This window comes from Moschus berezovskii, chromosome 14 (genome assembly GCF_049115385.1).
Source record: "Moschus berezovskii isolate FMDL1 chromosome 14, NW_MosBer_1.0, whole genome shotgun sequence".
Classification (NCBI taxonomy): domain Eukaryota; kingdom Metazoa; phylum Chordata; class Mammalia; order Artiodactyla; family Moschidae; genus Moschus; species Moschus berezovskii.
In genome coordinates, this window is record NC_142473.1 from 58,885,687 (window position 1) to 58,904,976 (window position 19,290).

A 19,290-nucleotide genomic window follows, 5' to 3' on the forward strand; every position below is an offset into this window, starting at 1 on the left:
AAGTTCTCAGACATCATGACCCACAGGGGACAAAGGACCTACTGGGGTCTAACCTGGTGACACTCCTGGATGGTAATGAAGTGACAGTTGACATGGGGTCAGTCAGCACAGATCTGTCTGCAATCACGTGGGCTGGCCAAGCCTCACCCTTGCATGTGGAATGGACTTTGCTAGGGTCAGGAGATGGGAGAGGTGGGAGTATGGGAGCTGTGAGAGAGCAAAGGCAGAGAGGAGGGAGCGGTCAGAGCACACGTGGGTGAGATTTCGTGGTAAGAGTCAGGGTCAAAGTGAGGTTTAGGAAACAGGAGGCTAAGGTTTAGGAAACAGCAAACTTCTATGGAGATGAAGTGGGCTGTCAGACAGGGTCCCTGTGAATTACTGCCTGCTGTCTGGGGGACTACTGTCCTGTCCAAGGGTTAGGAATTCATCCCGGGGTAGGGAGGAGGCCTGGGAGGTGCCTGGGCTGAAGCGAGTCATGGACCAGATAGAAGGGCAGTGGATGCCTCAGGCTGGACCGAGCGTCTGTCTTAGTTTCCCCACAGCAGGGCAGAGTCAGCTGCCTGAGCAACTTGCTAGTGAGCGCCTACTCTGAGCTGGCTCTGGGTGGATGCTACGCATGCAGGATCTCAGTGTAACTAACTGACCTCCTCATAGAGATGAGGCTCACAACAGAGGCTAAAGACCTTTCTAGAATCCTGGTCCCATTATGAAAGCTGTCTGCCCAGGTGTCCTGCTCTCCCCTTGCCTTCTGTGTCTTCAGTCTTGGTGGAATTGTACACTGAAAACCGCAATGGAATCAGCTGGGTTCACGCCCCACCCACCTGACCCACCTGCTGGCTGCATGTCCCCTCACACACTCATTCTCTCCCATCTGCATCTATAAATGGTTCATCCACAACTGAGGGTCCAACTAATGCCTGCTCTTCCTCATCTGTTCTTTTCATAAATGCTTCCTAATGGTTTTAAAGACCTGAGAGGGTTTGTATCACTCACCAACTAGGTATGGACTTTTTAAAAATTCCATGTCTTCCTCTCACTCCCTACCAGAGAGCTGACCTGAGTGTTTCCTTCTTCTACAAGTTGAACTGGTGCCACGTCCCTCAAGTTACATCCCTAGTGAGAGCTTAGACAGAAATAGATGGGAAGGAAGATTCCTTCTCTCAGCTATTTTATGAGGGGCCCTGAATGTAACAAGAACAGCATCAAGCACTGGTCTTTTTTTTTTTTTAATTTTAATTTTATTTTTTTAAAATTTATTTTATTGGAGTCAAATTACCTTACATTAATATATTGGCTGGTTTTGAAATACATTGACACGAATCTGCCCCGGGTGTACATTTGTTCCCTTTCTTGAACACCCCCCCACTTCCCTATTCCCCATACCCTCCCTCCAGGTCATCCCCGTGCACCAGCCCCAAGCATCCTGTATCATGCGTCGAACCTGGACTGGTCACATATGATAATGTACATGCTACAATGCCATTCTCCCCAATCATCCCACCTTCACCCTCTCCCATAGAGTCCCAAAGACTGTTCTGTATACCTATGTCTCTTTTGCAGGCTCGTATACAAGGTTAAGGTTACCATCTTTCTAAATTCCATATATATGCGTTAGTATACTATATTGATGTTTTTCTTTCTGGCTCACTTCACTCTGTATAATAGGCTCCAATTTCATCCACTTCATTAAAACTGATTCAAATGCATTCTTTTTGATAACTCTAGAAGGAATAAAGGGATGGAGCCAAAGCAAAACCAATACCCAGTTGTGGATGTGACCAATGATAGAAACAAGGTCCGGTGCTGTAAAGAGCAATATTGCATAGGAACCTGGAATGTTAGGTCCATGAATCAAGGCAAATTGGAAGTGGTCAAACAGGAGATGGCAAGAGTGAACGTCGACATTCTAGGAATCAGTGAATTAAAATGGACTGGAATGGGTGAATTTAACTCGGATGACCATTATATCTACTACTGTGGGCAGGAATCCCTTAGAAGAAATGGGGTAGCCATCATGGTCAACAAAAGAGTCCGAAATGCAGTACTTGGATGCAGTCTTAAAAATGACAGGATGATTTCTGTTCGTTTCCAAGGCAAACCATTCAATATTACAGTAATCCGGCCTATGCCCCAACCAGTAATGCTGAAGAAGCTGAAGTTAATCGGTTCTATGAAGACCTACAAGACCTTTTAGAACTAACACCCAAAAAAGATGTCCTTTTCATTCTAGGGGACTGGAATGCAAAAGTAGGAAGTCAAGAAACACCTGGAGTAACTGGCAAATTTGGCCTTGGAGCACGGAATGAAGCAGGGCAAAGGCTAATAGAGTTTTGTCAAGAGAATGCACTGGTCGTAGAAAACACCCTCTTCCAACAACACAAGAGAAGACTCTACACATGGACATCACCAGATGGTCAACACCGAAATCAGATTGATTATATTCTTTGCAACCAAAGATGGAGAAGCTGTATACAGTTAGCGAAAACAAGACCAGGAGCTGACTGTGGCTCAGATCATGAACTCCTTATTGCGAAGTTCAGACTTAAATTGAAGAAAGTAGGGAAAACCACTAGACCATTCAGATATGACCTCAATCAAATCCCTTATGATTATACAGTGGAAGTGAGTAATAGATTTAAGGGACTAGATCTGATTGATAGAGTGCCTGATGAACTCTGGACGGAGGTTCGTGACATTGTACAGGAGACAGGGACCAAGACCATACCCATGGAAAAGAAATGGTGGGGCCTAGAGATATTTAAATGGGAGCTGGTACTGATTATTTGTAAAGGGGAACCATGAACCTGGCAGGTGAAAGGAGACAATAATTTAGCCAAGTAGTTGAGTAGCTGGGAAGAGGGCAAGATTGCCCTATACTCGCTGATTCACTTGCCAAGTAATGGGCAAGATTTGAACAAAGATGATATGGTAGATAATGTATTGCCTGAAGAGTCCATTGCACTTCTCTATCTCTGTTATAAGTTTATCCAGGCCAGGTGAATTAAAAGTTTTCACCTAGGATACTGGTCTCTGCCAGGGTAGGTGCAATGAGATTCTAGGGCTGGCTGGATACACCAGAAGAACACCCCAGCCCCCACAAATGCTTCGCAACCTCTGGCAGCAAAAAAACCCAGGAGGTGTCTCAGACCACAGCAGAGCTCAGAGAAGCCTCCAGAGGAAGCAAAGGAATCAGCATGGTGGAGTTTGCATCTTTGTTTTTGCCACTGGAACGCAGGCTGCAGACCTTCGCGGTCCTGCAGTTGATCTCTTTCTTGGCCCTGCAAAAGGAAAGCTGAGATGGGTTTGGGAGGCCATGGGCACCTGCCGCTTTAGGTGCACATGGTGCATTGATGGGGAAAGATACAGATCCTAAGGTGGATGCTGAACTTAGTGCCTGGAGATCACCTGGGGTGAGAGACATCTTGCTTACATGGCCTTGGGAGAACTTTGCCATCAGGAGTGTGTCTGACTGTCCATGCCCAGTTCAGCCCAGCCTGGGACCTGGGAGTGTCCAGAGGAGGATAGAGAGTCAAGTAACCTTGGGCCTGGAGCTAGAAGAGGGCAGCTATAAAAGGCATCCGGACCCTCTGATGCCAGGAACAGCAGTTTGTACTTTGGCCCTTATCTCAAGGACAAGGGGATCCCCAGGAGGGCTTTAGGTACAGGAATGACAAGGTCCAACCTGTGGGTGACAAGCTGAAATTTAGGGATCTTCTGTGTTGGGGTGTTGGGGGAGACAGATGACAGGGAGCAGTTGTTAGCAAATCAGATTTGACTCTGCTCGTGGGAACAAGGTAATGCTCTTAAACTGACAGTGGCTTGTGGTGAAACAAACTGCAGGCTTTATAGGAGGGGCCAAGGAAGGAATCCAGGGAACTAAGGCTCAAAATGCCTGAAACTCCTTTGATTACCAGGGAACAGGGTCTAGAGACTTTGTGAGGTAGAGTTTCTGGGCACATGATCAGCTCCTAGAGAGTCATCTGATTACTTGGTGGTGAGGTAACTGGGAGCCACCATCATCAACCTTCTGGTTTTTCCTTGTCTGAGGTCTATGGGCTGGTGAGCAACTTCCTTTACCTGCTGGGGGTTCAGTTTCTGCAAAACTTCTCAAAGATGAGTCTTAGTATTATCTTCGGGTGTCAGGAACAAACTAAAATCTTTGAATCTGTGGAATTGTTAAATTCTTACTTCTTTTTCTTGCTTGACTGTTTTCCTTTCTTTCTGTGTTTATGATTTCTCTCAACAATTTTATTTTTGAAATTTGGTGAAGGCTTAGGAAGCTGAAGATTTTCAACAAGTAAGAGGCAGGTAGAGAACATGAGGGATCTTTCCCAGGAGGGCTGCATAGGTCCTGCTTGATTACAAGGTCACAATCTACAAAGGGGTTCAACATGTAGACTCAGGGGCCAAAACCAGCCCCCTGATTGTTTCTGTATTTGTAGAGCCCGTGAACGAAGAATGGTTTTTCCATTTTAAATGCTTGCATTTTAAATAATGTTGTGCCTATGCAATATACTTCAAGTTGCCTCTTGAGCCCAAATGTCTGAAATATTTATGATTCAAAAAGGTTTACTTGGTTCTGGTCAAGTGAGACTGGCAGTGGGTGGAGAGAAGGGGCTCTTCTCCAGTGATAGTAGGAGATGAGTCTACAGGGCAGAATGCACAGGCTGGCATGAAAGTAAGGGTTTCTGGGGGTCAGTAAACACTGCAAATATAGTGACAAGCTCGTTCACGTTGGGCGTAGAGCCGGTGATTGGGGAGGGATGAAGTGGCCAGGAAGGTCACTGAAGACTGGGATGTCACTGAAGACTCCGATCCCAGAAAGAAATAGTTTCCAGTGGGTTACTTGTTTAATCTGTTTCTTTCCTCTTCTCTATAATTCACAAACTCACGCAGGAAGGTAAGCTTCTTTCAAATAGTTGGTCTTGTTCTCATCTGCATCTCCATCTCCGAGAAGAGTTGATGTTGATAAATGTTTGCTGAATGAATAAATCTTGGGAGCATCATATGGACATGATAGTAGAGTTGAAACCACCACTCATCCTACTAGTTTTCTATGTGAGTTTATCCAATCTGGATATCTTCTCTGGGTTTCAGGAAAGTGGAATATTACATTTTTTCCTTCTTGGTGTTATGAGGGGCAAAAAGGGGTTTCCTTTCTTCAGGAATTGGAAAATACACCCGAGTTAGGATTTAGCCTGCTGACAGGGCTAAAGGGTGAGCCCAGAGTGAAGGAGATGTTTAAACGTGGGTAGTTCTATCTAATCAAGTGGAAATGCCAGTGCTTTTAAGTTCTTTATTTCTGACTAAAAAACAAATACATACTATTTTAGCACATCCAAACAAAATGTGTGTTCTGAAAGTGAAAGACTTCCACCAAATCCTATCCTACAAGTAACTGCTATTAACAACTTGGTTTTCTTCTCTCAACCTGGATGGGAATTTCTGTTTCATGGGTACAGAGGTTCAGTTTAGGAAGATGAAAAGAATTCTGAGATACAGGCTAGTATACAACAGTTGTGAATTAATTTATTGCTGCCAAATTGTCTCTCAAAAATCATTTTGAGTATATGCCCAGGAACAAGATTGCTGGGTCCTATGGTTACTCTAGTTTAGATTTACAAGGAATCTCCATCAGTTCAGTTCAGTTCAGTCGCTCAGTCGTGTCCGACTCTCCGTGACGCCATGAATCACAGCACTCCAGGCCTCCCTGTCCATCACCAACTCCCGGAGTTCACTCAAACTCATGTCTACAGAGTCGGTGATGCCATCCAGCCATCTCATTCTCGGTCGTCCCCTTCTCCTCCCGCCCCCAACCTTTCCCAGCATCAGAGTCTTTTCCAGTGAGTCAACTCGCCACATGAGGTGGCCAAAGTATTGCAGTTTCAGCTTTAGCATCAGTCCCTCCAATGAACACCCAGGATTGATCTCCTTTAGAATAGACTGGTTGGATCTCCTTGCAGTATAAGGGACTCTCAAGAGTCTTCTCCAACACCACAGTTCAAAAGCATCGATTCTTCGGCAATCAGCTTTCTTCACAGTCCAACTCTCACATCCATACATGACCACGGGAAAAACCATTGCCTTGACTAGACGGACCTTGGTTGGCAAAGTAATGTCTCTGCTTTTTAATATACTATCTTGGTTGGTCATAACTTTCCTTCCAAGGAGTAAGTGTCTTTTAATTTCATGCCTGCAATCAGCATCTGCAATGATTTTGGAGCCCCAGAAAATAAAGTCTGACACTGTTTCCACTGTTTTTCCATCTATTTCCCATGAAGTGATGGGACCAGATGCCATGATCTTCGTTTTCTGAATGTTGAGCTTCAAGCCAACCTTTTCACTCTCCTCTTTCACTTTCATCAAGAGGCTTTTGAGTTCCTCTTCACTTTCTGCCATAAGGGTAGTGTCATCTGCATATCTGAGGTTACTGATATTTCTCCCAGCAATCTTGATTCCAGCTTGTGCTTCTTCCAGCCCAGTGTTCCTCATGATGTACTCTGCATATAAGTTAAATAAGCAGGGTGACAATATACAACCTTAACGTACACCTTTTCCTATTTGGAACCAGTCTGTTGTTCCATGTCCAGTTCTAACTGTTGCTTCCTGACCTGCATACAGGTTTCTCAAGAGACAGGTCAGGTGGTCTGGGATTCCCATCTCTTTCAGAATGTTCCACAGTTTATTGTGATCCACACAGTCAAAGGCTTTGGCATAGTCAATGAAGCAGAAATAGATGTTTTTCTGAAACTCTCTTGCTTTCTCCATGATCCAGCGGATGTTGGCAATTTGATCTCTGGTGCCTCTGACTTTTCTAAAACCTGCTTGAACATCTGGGAGTTCACGGTTTACATACTGCTGAAGTCTGGCTTGGAGAATTTTGAGCATGACTTTACTAGCGTGTGAGATGAGTGCAATTGTGCGGTAGTTTGAGCATTCTTTGGCATTGCCTTTCTTTGGGATTGGAATGAAGACTGACCTCTTCCAGTCCTATGGCCACTGCTGAGTTTTCCAAATCTGCTGGCATATTGAGTGCAGCCCTTTCACAGCATCATCTTTCAAGACTTGAAATAGCTCAAGTGGAATTCCATCACCTCCACTAGCTTTGTTCGTAGTGATGCTTTCTAAGGCCCACTTGACTTCACATTCCAAGATGTCTGGCTCTAGGTCAGTGATCACGTTATCGTGACTATCTTGGTCGTGAAGATCTTTTTTGTACAGTTCTTCTGTGTATTCCTGCCACCTCTTCTTAATATCTCCTGCTTCTGTTAGGTCCACACAATTTCTGTCCTTTATCGAGCCCATCTTTGCATGAAATGTTCCCTTGGAATCTCTAATTTTCTTGAAGAGGTCTCTTGTTTTTCCTATTCTGTTGTTTTCCTCTATTTCTTTGCATTGATCACTGAGGAAGGCTTTCTTATCTCTCCTTGCTATTCTTTGGAACTCTGCATTCAGATGCTTATATCTTTCCTTTCCTCCTTTGCTTTTCACCTCTCTTCTTTTCACAGCTATTTGTAAGGCCTCCTCAGACAGCCATTTCGCTCTTTTGCATTTCTTTTCCATGGGGATGGTCTTGGTCCCTGTCTCCTGTACAATGTCACGAACCTCCGTCCAGAGTTCATCAGGCACTCTATCAATCAGAAAGGAATCTCCATACTGTTCTCCATAAGGTCTCTGTCATGAGCCCATAATTTGAAAAGATAAAAGCACCCCAATGTTCATAAAACACATTTAAAATAGTTAGGACATCGAAGTCACCTACCTATCCTTTGAGTAATGGATATAGATGATGTGGTATTATGATAATGGAATATTACTCAGTCATAAAATATGAACAAATTAATTCCATTTCCAGTAGCATATATAGACCTTGAGATTGTCAAACTGAGTGAAGATAGTCAGAGAAAGACTAATATCACATGATATCACTTATATGCACAATCGAAAAAAGGTATACTAATGCACTTACTTACAAAACAGAAGTAGAGAAAAAAACTTATAGCTACCAGGGGCTAAGGGAGAAGGATAAATTGGGAGATATAGATGGACAAAGAACACTACTATATATACAATAGATGACAATAAGAACCTCCTGGATAGCACAGGGATCTCTACTCAGTGCTCTGTAATGGTCTATATAGGAAAAGAATTAGACAAAAACAGAGTGGATATATGTATGTGTATAACAGATTTACCTCTCTATACACCTGAAACTACTACAACATTGTAAATGAACTATACTCAAAGAAAACTGTAAAACAACACTAAAATACCAAAGTCATTTCAATGAAAAGTATTTTGTTAAAGGTATTTTACCACCATAAAAATTGAAAGGATAAAATAAAGTGCCCCAAACACAACACTGAATTCAACAGCACGAGGGCAGGAATTCCTGTCTGTTTTACACGTCTGTGCCGCTGGCACCTGGCACTGTAGGTACTCTGTAGAAAGAGCCTCTGTGAGCCCTGACCTGCTTTGGCTTATGCATTGGACTACTATTCAGACTGGGCTTCCCAGTCGCTCAGCTGTAAGAATGTGCCTGCAATGCAGGAGCCATAGGAGGTATGGGTTCTATCCCTGGGTTGGGAAGATACCCTGGAGGAGGGCATGGCAAGTCCTTCCAGTATTCTTGCTGGAGAATCCCACAGACAGAGGAGCCTGGCTGGCTATAGCCTATACAGTTGCAAAGAGTCAGACACAACTGAAGCAACTTGGCACCCACACATGCACTATTCAGACTGGGTCAAAAGTCCCCTTCTCCAGGAGGTAGGCTATGAATGACAGGCCCGGTTTACCCTACTTCACGTGGAGAATGAACTTCTTTAAGAGTATAAGCACAGGGTGCTGAGTGGAGGGAATGGAACAGAGAAGATGCAACATTCTCTAACAGTGAGGCTCCATTGGCATGAGATTAAAGACAGATCCACAGACCACCTGACTCGGAGTCAAAGCAGGGATTCATCTGTGAAAGGGACTCAGAATCATAAGTGTGGGAGGAGTTGCTCACTGGGGCTGTTTCTAGCCCTGCTGCAGTCCTGATGAACAGTCCAGGCACGAGTTGTCCTCTTCCTCCTTCCTTCCTTCTGCAAGACAGGGCCTGGCAGCAAAGGAAAGAGCTCAGCAAAATCTAGAGCTCAGGAAGTGGTATCAGCTGAGCAGTTTTGTGTAGCTGGTGTAAGGTCGCGGAAACAGGCGTCTCAAGCTGTAGGGAAATAACCCAGACACCAAGGGAAAGTAACAGGCTTTATTGGCAGTGCACTCCAGGGCAGAATCCACTGACCGCAAGAATGGCCACGAGGAGTTCTGCCCCGAACAAAGGCAGGGTGCGATTTTTATGCCTTCGGGGCAGGAAGTGGCATCATATAACCTGGACAGGCCTAAGATAAGGTAAAGCTCGGGAATGCGAGATTGTGAGTGGTCAGCTAGACCGGGTTGGTCACTCTGGAGGTCAGGAAGGGCGGGATAGATCTCTGCAGAGGGTTATTACGTCAGGAATTCCTCAGCGGTTTGGCGGGACTTTTTCCCTCCAGCAGGGGATGGAGAGGGGAAGAAGGAGCCAAGATAGCCACCGGGAAGGGGAAGCCAAGAAGGCCACCAGGGTCCGACCTTACAGTTGGAACATGAGGTGCATGTGGTGAGTGAGACTGGAACAAGAGAGGGTTGGGCCACCATTGGGGAGCATGAGTTCAGGCTGAGCTGCTTGAGCTGAGCCTCAAAGTTATAGGAAGTCACGGGGCAATTTTAACTAAAGGAGGAATGTGGTGGGATTTATCTATGAATAGATGGGCTGGGGGTAGACAGGAAGTAGGCTGGGTAGACAGAAAACCTTTTCTCTGGGGTTCTAAAGAATGGATACCAGAAAGAGTTCATCCTGTCATATCTCCATCAGGCATTTATTGAGCACCTGGTGAATACAGCCAGAGAGTGAGGTGGAGGGGGAAGATGCAAGTGAGTAAGCAATCTGGTGCAGTGGGAAAATGCGAGTTTGAAATTAGGCCTGCTGCTGCTAAGTTGCTTTAGTTGTGTCCAACTCTGTGCAACCCCATAGAAAGCAGCCCAGCAGGCTCCCCCATCCCTGGGATTCTCCAGGGAAGAACACTGGAGTGGGTTGCCATTTCCTTGTTCAATGCATGAATGCGAAAATGAAAGCACGCAGCCATTCTCCTCTAAGCGCAGCCGCCGGTTCTCCCTCCAAGCGCACAGTCATTCTCCCTCTAAGCGCCGCAGCCGGTTCTCCCTCTAAACGCCGCAGCCGGTTCTCCCTCTAAGCGCGGGCGCCGGTTCTCCCTCTAAGCGCAGCCGCCGGTTCTCCCTCCAAGTGCACAGCCGTTCTCCCTCTAAGCGCTGCTGCCCAAGCCGCCCTGCCCAGCCCCCGCCTGCTAGTGAGGGGCGCGGGCGTCTGCACCGCTTCTCTGCTGAGAGTTTCCTCTGGGCACTTAGTCTGTGAGTTTTAATTATTTATGTCTTTTGTCTCCCAGTTATGCGGCCCTCTGAGGTTCCACTCGCCAGTGTTTCCAGGTGTTTGGAAACTTCTCTCTCTCTCTTTTTTTTTCTTTTTAAGCCCCCCTCCCAGGAGGGAGCTCCATCCCTCCCTCTTTTGTCTCTCTTTTTATCTTTTTATCTATTTCCTCCTTCCTTTCGACGACTATGGGCTGCTTTTCTGAGTGCCTGATGTCCTCTGCCGGTATTCAGAAGGTTTTTTGTGGGATTTACTCAGCGTTCAAATGTTCTTTTGTTGATTTTGTTGGGGGAAAAGTGGCCGCCCCGTCCTATTCCTCCGCCATCTTCCCATGCTCTTCCCAAGTAGTTTCCAATGGCAGAACTAATAGAGCTGTTCATTCCTGCTCACACAGTCATTTCTTAGTTGAGTATAGGCAAACCAACTACCAAACTTTCTTTGCATTACGAGGTGATATTCTCATGTATGTTTATAGTGCTGCTGTCTCAGGACCATTCCCAAGAGAAGAAGACATGGCAGCTGCTTTCTGATCCACCTCCTCCCACAGACACAGTTTCTTCAAATCAGGGCGTCTGAGACTCCCAGATCCACCTTTCCCTTGAGGCTAAGAGCACATCCCCAAGGCTTATACCATGATACTGATTGCTCCTGGCTATGTGACCTTAAACAAGTTACTCAATCATCCTAAGCCTCATTTCCTCAGCAGTCAAACAGGAATAATAGCAGGTCTCTCTTCCTAGGATTGTTAGGATGACAGAAGAGATATTGCATGCACATGCTCATCTCATAGGCTAGCAAAGAAATGCCAAAAATTCTCCAAGCCAGGCTTCAACAGTACGTGAACATACGTGAACTGTGAACTTCCAAATGTTCAAGCTGGTTTTAGAAAAGGCAGAGGAACCAGAGATCAAATTGCCGACATCTGTTGGACCATCGAAAAAGCAAGAGAGTTCCAGAAAAACATCTACTTCTGCTTTATTGACTATGCCAAAGCCTTTGACTGTGTGGATCACAACAAACTGTGGAAAAGTCTTGAAGAGATGGGGATACCAGACCACCTGACCTGCCTCTTGAGAAACTTGTATGCAGGTCAAGAAGCAAGTTAGAACTGGACATGGAACAACAAACTGGTTCCAAATTGGGAAAGGAGTACATCAAGGCTGTTTATTATTTAGCTTCTATGTAGAATACATCATAAGATACTGGACTAAATGAAGTACAAACTGGAATCAAGATTGCCAGGAGAAATATCAATAACCTCAGATATGTAGATGACACCACACTTATGGCAGAAAGCAAAGAGCTAAGGAGCCTCTTGATGAAAGTGAAAGAGAGTGAAAAAGTTGGCTGAAAACTCATTTCAGAAACTAAGATCATGACATCCGGTTCCATCACTTCATGGCAAATAGATGGGGAAACATTGGAAACAATAAGAGATTATTTTTTGGGGTTCCAAAGTCACTGCAGATGGTGACTGCAGCCATGAAATTAAAAGACACTTTCTCATTGGAAGAAAAGCTATGACCAACCTAGTCAGTGTATTAAAAAGCAAAGACATTACTTTCCCAACAAAGGTCCATCTCGTCAAAGCTTGATTTTCCCAGTAGTCATGTATGTTTGTGAGAGTTGGACCATAAAGGAAGCTGAGCACCAAAGAAATGATGCTTTTGAACTGTGGTGTTGTTAGAGAAGACTCTTGAGAGTCCCTTGGACAACAAGGAGATCCAACCAGTCCATCCTAAAGGAAATCAGTCCTGAATATTCATTGGAAGGGGTGATGCTGAAGCTGAAACTCCAATACTTTGGCCACCTGATGCAAAGAGCTGACACCTTGGAAAAGACCCTGATGCTGGGAAAGATTGAAGGCAGGAAGACATGGGGACAACAGAGGATGAGATGGTGGGATGGCATCACCGCTGCAATGGACATGAGTTTGAGTGGTCTCTGGGAGTTGGTGATGGACAGGGAAGCGGGGCATGCTGCAGGCTATGGGTTGCAAAGAATCTGACAGAACTAAGCGACTGAACTGAAACTGAATGCGTGCAAATCCCTGCTGGCTGTATTGTTGATATATCAGAATCTTGAGGTTGACCTAATAGAATTGAAAAGGAGGGAGAAAGAGTGCTTACCTGCTCAGATGACCATTGTAGTAGGAAAACCAAGGGCGCCTGTGCCTTCAGTCGTTCCTGCTCTGGGTCATGACTCACCTCTGTGTCTTGCAGTGGGGAAGCCCATCGAGGTGCAGAAGACACCATATCCCTCCCAGGAGGAGGTGGACAGGCTGTACCAGAGCTACATGAAGGAGCTGGAAAATGTCCTTGAAGCCCACAACCTCAGGCACAATGCCCCCAGAAACCAAGACTTGGAGATCTACTGAGGGCCTCCCAGAAGAGGGGCTCCTCTAAAATGCAGGGCAGGCATTAGGGAGGATGGAGGGAGGTGCTGTGATCCCAGAAGGCTTCGTGGGGGTGTCTGTTGAACACATCTCCAGAGCTTTCACTGACCTCTGAAACTCCACCCCACACCAGGCCTTGGGTCAGAGCTGGCTCCTGGGAGAGGAGACCAGATTCTGGTATTAGTGATTTACTCTTCTGCTGTGACTCCTGTGTAATGGGTCCTCTTCATTGTCTGCCCACCTGAGAAATGGGAGAGATCCTGGGAGAGAATGATGCCTGTGTGTCTGTCCTTTGTGATCCTGTCACTCACTGAGCGGGACAAAGAGCAGCTCCAGTGAGCAGGTTTCTCTTCCTGTCTTGAGTGACAGCACAGACAGACAGCAAGTGCAGGGCTTCTCCTAGAAGCTCCTGCAATCTGCATCCTTCCTGTCCCCCCTCCTCCCTCCCAGAGCTCGAGAGGAAGGCCAGGCCACAACCTCATGATTCATCCAGGCACCTTTGAGTTTCTGAATCATCTGCGCCCCAGGTTGGCATCCAGAGGGGCCCATGAGATGGGGAAGGAGACTTCAGGTCTATCACTGGCTAAATGACCACACGCAGACCTCTTCATCCTTCTTCTGAGTCTCTGTTTTCCTGAGTGAGTAAGGTGAACTCTGACCTCAGCTCTGATATCACATGAGTGGAGAGCTCCGTGAGATAGACCCTACTCATCCTTTGTAACTTAAACCTTGAGCTTGACACAAAAGGGAGCTCCATAATGTCAGTTTATGAGTGAAAGGATTCTGTTTCAGCCTTCTTCTTTTCCTCCACCCTACACCCCGACTAGGAGCACTAGTCAAGCCTCCCATTTAATCCCAACCTGGCCCTGCTGACATGTTTCCCCTTCCCAGATGGTGGATCAGATGAGCCAGAGAATGGTAAGTTACCTCTTCCTCCCTGACATGTCAGCTCTAACTTACCACCTCTGCCCTATTCTGTGGGAGACAATGGGAAGCCTATGTAGAGACAGACCATCCAGAGACGGAACATGAGGAGTGAATGGGCCTATATGTCTGCAAGCAAGGCAGATGGGGACATGTCTCTGATGACAGATATTCTGGCCCACTGCTCAGCAACACACATCATAAGTGAGGGGACAGGATGGTAGTATAGGGCCAGTACTATTGAGCTCTAACACCTGGTGTGGGAAAATAATTTTCCTTACCACAGAAACTAACAACTCTAATAACTATGAATTAGGGCCATCTCAAGAATGTAAATACGCATCCAAGCCTGGCCTAGCCCTTTTCAGTGACCATGTGCAAGTCACATCCCCTCCAAACTTCAGTTTTGTTATCAGAGAAACAAGTATCACCTGTGCACCTCGAATCTTAGGAGTGGAATAGAGTTAATGAGATAATTAACCATTCTACATCCTGTGAGGAATGGTGGGAAAGTGAAGTCACTCAGTTGTGTCCAACTCTTTGGGACCCCATGATACAAGCCTGCCAGGCTCCTCTGTCCATGGACTTCTCCAGGCCAGAATACTGGAGTGGGTAAGCTGTTCCCTTCTCCAGGGGATCTTACCAACCCAGGGGTGATCTGAGGTCTCCTGCATTGCAGATGAATTCTTTACCATCTGAGCCAACAGGGAATGTTGGGGGCAGGTGTAATTAGAAGTCAGGTCATATATGTGCCCAACATCTCATGAAGGCCTGTTCTGACCTGACCAGGTGGGTGCTATTCTTTCCCAAGGGAGGTGAAAATCAAGAGCAGGAGGCTTGAGAAGGAGAATGATGGTTTCCACTAGGGAAGAAGGAAGAGGTAGGAGGTGGGTGGGGCCACAAAGGCAAGGCAAGATTTGTCAAGGAGATTAATTCCCACCCATTGCTATTTTCCAGTGTTTGGTAATGAAGCACTGAGATCTTAGTGTCTGAAGGGAGCAAGAAGGTATCATGTCCTCACTTTTATGGGTGGCTCGGTGGTTCTTCTATGAGTTTCTGCTCTCTCACATACCATGTCTTGGGACTTGCTGATTTCTTTCCCTGGATGCCTTATCTCCTGAATTTGGTAAGTCAAGTTCGCCTCATTTGTCAAGTGAGCTCCGCACTACCCCATGATCCCGATCCCCAGCTCTCCAACTAACGGTCCTGCTCACAGTCAGTTAGTTACTCCTGTCGTGGGCTAACTTGGGGTAGAAAGACCGTGAGCATTAATGGATGGGTAATCAACTACATGCCTTGGGGGCTGAGAGCAACTGAGGCTTCCCAATCAGTTCATTCATGATGAGGCAGCCAACCTGTTCTAGTGTGGGGGAACAAGAGCCTTGATTTGGACTGGAGGACCCACTCTCAAGCTCACTCACAAAGCTTCTGGCAGAAGGCTTCAGAGCCCTGCTTGTGGGCTTGTCAATTACCTGGTAGTTGCCACTCATCAGACTTCTCCAGAGCAAGCCAGTCATGAAGGAGAGACAGAGGATGAGAGAATGAGAGAGCAGCACACACCTTCTACTACATAAACCCTGAGTCACTTGGCATCAGTTCTACCTTATTCTCTCACTGGCATTCGAGTCCCTAAGTCCAAGCCACACTCAATAGGAGGATGTGACACCAGGAGGTGATTTCGCTGGAGACATCTTGTCGGCATTACCACAGCAATAGCCCACGAGCCCTCAGAAATTAAACTAGGCAACTTCAGTGCTGAGGAGGCTGCAGGAGGCAGTGTGCCTGGAGGACACAGGCTGAGATGCCCGCACATCAGAGTCCCAAGTAGGGTAAGGTGTGAGCCCAGGTCAGAGGTGGGAATCACGGCTGTGAGCCCAGGACTGGCTGGGATGCAGTAGAAGGTGACCATCAGACTGAGGGCACCTGAGGTGACACTGTTGGGAGGTGACACTGTTGGAAGTTGACTAGTAGGACAAATGATAAGCAGTACAAGTCTCCAGCAGCCAAGTGGCCCCACACAACCTCAGCATCTCAGAGAACTGGGCTTTACTAGGTATCAGGAGGAGGCAGAAGTGGGAGCATGGGAGCTGCTGAGGGAACAAAGGCAGAGAGGAGGGAGAGGGCAGAGCACATGTAGGTGAGACTTCCTGGTGAGGGTCAGGGTCAAGGTGAGGTTTAGGGAACAGGAGGCTGAGGTTTAGGCCTTTGTGCAGGGAAGTTCTATTGAGATAGAAGGGGGCAGGGCAGACGGGGTCCCTGAGGATGCCTGGTCTGCTGTCTGGGGTCTGCCTCCAGTCCAGGGGTCAGGAATTCATCCCCAGGTTGGGAGGAGCCCTGGGAGGTGCTTGAGCTGGAGCAGGTCATGGACCAGATGGAGGGGCAGTGGATGCCTCAGGCTGGACTGAGCATTTGTCTTAGTGACCCCATAGCAAGGCAGAGTCAGCTCCCTGAGCCACTACCCAAGAACCCACTACATGCTGGGCTCTGGGAGGATGCTACACACAGAGTATCTCAATGTAACTGACAGTGACCTCTTCATGCAGATGAGGTTCGTATCTAGAATCCTGGTCCCAGTGTGAAAGCTGCCTGCTCAGGCATCCTGATCTCACCTTGCCTACTATGGTCTCAAACTCGGAAGAACTGTACATTGCAAACAGCAATGGCACCAGCTGCAGGCACGGACTCCCAACAGCACCTGCACTGTGTGCCCACACAACTCTCTCTCCCTCCCGTCTTCACCTATAACAGCTTCATCCCTAAATGAGGGTACAGCCAATGCCAGCTCTTCCTTATCCCTTCTGTTTGTAAATGCCTGGAAATGGATTTAAAAGACCTGAGAAGGTTTGCGTCAATCACCAGCTTAGTTTGCACTTTTTTTAGATTGATGTCTTCCCCTCACTCTCTGCCAGAGAGCTAACCTGAGTTTCCTTCTTCAACAAGTGGAACACTTGCCAGAAAAGTCATGTTATATCCCCAGTGAGAGAATGAATAGAAATAGATGGGCCGGAAAATTCCTTCTCTCAGTTATTTTAAAAGGGGCCCTGAACAGAACAAAACATCAAACCCTGGTCTTATCAGTAAATATCAGTCATGAAAGATCAAAAGGGCCACCTCCCTGAAATAGTGTTAAAAATGTCTGATGTTCTTTTTGGAGTTGCCCTAGATTAGTGGGCTTATCACCTCCATATGTTGTGGTACAGGTCCAGATTTTTGTATTATTTCTTTTTTCTAACCCGCCATGGCCTTTTCTTTGTTGTTATTTAATCACTAAGTCATGTCCATCTCTTTGCGATCCCATGAAGTGTAGCCCACCAGGCTGCTTTGTCCATGGGATTCCCCAGGCCAAGATACTTAACTTGGTTGCCATTTGCTCCTCCAGGGGATCTTCTTGACCAAGGGATCAATCCTGTGCCATCTGCATTGGCCAGCAGAATCTTTACACCTGAGCTATCAGGAAACCCATCTATTTGTAAAATACACTATAAATTACCCAGAAATGAAGAAAACAAAGAAAATGAGTTCAATCCAATTTTCATTTATTGGTTTAATTACACAGAGAACTGCTCTGTCACGTTGCTCAAAGGTTTCTGAGCAGTTCCTCTCCAACTCTGTACTTACCTTGTCAGGAACCAGTAACAGGCAGCTGGTGGACACAGGCAGGTCCTCGGACCACACAGGAGCAGCACTGTCCCAGGAAGTATGGTGCTGCCTGGTTGTTGAACTGTAAGGGATTGTGAAGTGAGGGACACAGAAACCCCAGTGGACTGCTAAGCACTGCACACAGGTCACTAGGGGCTATCATCTCAGCCCCTGATACCTGGTAGGATGAGAGGCTCTGGGAAGAGAAGGAGTTTTCTGAGGTCACACAGCTGGAAAGTGGCGAATGCAGGACTGGTCTCAGCTCTCATCAGGGCTCTTCCAACTTGCCTTGAGGGGGGACCCTGGAAAATGACTCCCAGATGCACCTTCAAGGAAGGAAGGGTGGTCTGAGCTGCAGAGCTGCCTGCACAGGGGCAACTGATCTAAGACAGATCCAGGCTGGATGTCAGCCTTGGCCACTTTAGCCCAGTTTGGGCCCACTCTGATGGGCCACTTTGGTTTGCCTTTGCCCTCTGCCCAATTCCACCGTCTTCCTTCTTCACAAACTTTTCACACAATGGAAATGCAATGAATAAAGTCATGGTCACCATTCATGATGTTAAATGGAAATCAAGACCCCCAACTTGGTATCTCTTTAACACCAGCAAATAAGATGTCTGAATTTACCAAGGAGGAGACATGATCTGCATCCTTGGGACACTGATATATTCTGAGTAAGATGTAAATTAGTACTGCTGTTTTGGGAAAGCCTGACACCACTACTCTGTAGCTTGCGCAATCGTGTAGGCTTGGACCCAGCCGTCCCTCTGGCTGTTGAGACTGTGGAAGGGAGAAAGGACACAGAGACTTAGACCAGTGAGAACACTGGCGTCAGCGAGAATCAAAGAGGCTTTCTGTGGGGATGGGAAGCAGCGTTCCCATGCAAGAGATACGTACATCAACAAAAACTAGAACACGAACTTATAAAATGATATTCAAATGAACAGTGAACACTTTTTTTTTCACAGAAACTTTTTAATGCTCAGCTCTTGGCAATATGCATGGGAACAGTGTGTTTATTAAGTCCAAGAGAAAAGATAATTCACTGACAGAATGAAACATTCAAATATCTTCTTTTAAAATTTAGAAGTACTTTAACTATAGACAGATTCAGGTAGAGCAGAATTCTAATCCAGAACCTCCCATATTGTTTCTATCTTTCAGAAAAGTCTCTTCTTGACAGAATTGCTTTTCCTGTAAGTTTAGTAGGTTCTGGAGCAGCTCATTACTGTGTTCACTCAACCCCAACAATTGCCCATGACCAGCTAAGTGGAGAACCATACAACGAAGCCTCCAGCACCACTTTACACCTGTGCAGGGGATCTTTCAACACATGATTTCTGATTTAATGAGACAGCTATCACTGAGAAGGGCAGCAATTTCATCAGACACTGACTGAAGCTTATTTGGGAGAATGGTGTTCTTCCTGAGATATTGATCCATAGCCTCTCTATTCATAGGCCTTTTTCTTCTATTCTGAAGATGCATATTTTCCAGTCCATAAGTAACTTCAAACTTAGCCTGAAGCTGATGAAGGAACAACCTGCTGGACGATCTCCAGCAGAGAGCCCAGGATGGAGGCTGCCATGTTGTCCTGGCCCATTAATATTTTTAAATATTCTCAACCTCTGTTAAGCGTTAAGAAACCACTGTTAAACCTAGTGAAGTACACATGGAACCCCAGACAGAGCAGTGAAAGTTCAGAGTCCTAACAAGTTGACCACCAGTGTAACGTGTAATGACTTTAGACAATTCTATGGCTATGTGGAGACTGTAGCAAGGGCAGGAGAGAGGAAGTCAAGTTCAGTTTTAGACAGGCTGTGCTGGAGGTGCTGAGGAGACTAGCAGAGAGGATGTCAGTACCCACCTTCAA